Below are 1374 nucleotides of genomic sequence, written 5' to 3' on the forward strand. Positions count from 1 at the left end.
GTAGAATGTGTCACCGCTCCATGATTTCCTGGGAAATAAAATCTGCCTCCATTGAGAGGCTTTTGTTCTGATCAGTTATTTACTGATTCATCATTCCACTCATTTGTTTGTTGTTTTAGAGATCAATTATTGTATAAATACCAAAAATTATTTGGTTAAGATGAAAACACTGTATTATTTCTTATAACTTCACGGATTTGTTCAGTTCAAACAGCTCTTCTGCTCACATTTGGTGTTGGCTGGGTTCACTCATAAATCTCTGTTCTGTAATGGGCTTGCTGAAGCTGGGATCTCCAAGTTGATTCCATTGATGTGTCTGTTAGGCTGATTGGAATGGATGGAAGTGCTGGATTTCTCTCTGCAGGACAGTAGCCAGATATCTTGCATGCTAATCTGGAAACCCAAAAAGGAAAAAGTAGAAATTTGTAAAGACTTGGAGGACTGAAGCCAAAACTGACACACCATTTTCTCTGTATCTAATGATAGAAGAATCTCACATGAATAGCCAAGATTCAAGAGGAGAATTGTAGCTCTCTCTAGGAGGAACAACATGCATATCTACGCTTGTATCTCAGATACTTTTTCCTCATTATTGGGACAAATACCCAACACCCAAAATGAAGGAAGGAAAGGTTTGTTTAACTCACAGTTTGTGGAGGTTTCAGTCTATACTCAGCTGGCTCCCAGGCAGACTGGCACATGGCCGAGGGCAGCAGTTCATGGCAGCAGAAAACAATGAAGAGCAAAGGGAAGGGCAGCAGTTGTGGCTTCTAGTCAGCCTCTCCCCTCTTTATTATAAAAAGCTGCCTTGGGCTGGGGGTGTAGAACTCACACAACATCCACGCCCTCCTCTTACACAGGATGAGGATGTTTACAAACTAAGAATCCTGGCTCTCTGCTCAGTCATTTAATTAAACTTCTAAATTTCTCAAGTTGACACAATGTGTCAAGCAGTACAGTTTGGTAGGAATTGCTTAGAGATTGTCATTCACATCCCCTCCACATGTAAAATGGATTCATTTCCAAATAAGAATCCCAAAGTCTCATCTAAGTTTGGCCTCATAATTTACCTCCAGCTCAGAGTGCAGGATCTCATTTAAATTAGTCTCTGCCATGAATGCTGTCATGGTGTAGACCTAAAATGCCCTTCAAAAGTCTCCTGTTTTCAGAGGTGAGGCTTTTGGAAAATGGTTCTATCATTTATCTACTAGTGAACCCATAGCAGAATGCACTTTTAGGATGTAGAGCCTGGGCAGAACAGGTGAGATGTGCCATGGAAGGGTGTATTAGTCTCTGTCTCTGTCTTACTCTGCCTTTCTCTGTCTCTCTCTTTCTTCCAGGCTTTTTTTTGTCTCTGTCTCTGTCTCTGTCTCT

The sequence above is a fragment of the Octodon degus genome, unplaced genomic scaffold, assembly GCF_000260255.1.
Source record: "Octodon degus isolate 3935 unplaced genomic scaffold, OctDeg1.0 scaffold00066, whole genome shotgun sequence".
Taxonomy (NCBI): Eukaryota; Metazoa; Chordata; class Mammalia; order Rodentia; family Octodontidae; genus Octodon; species Octodon degus.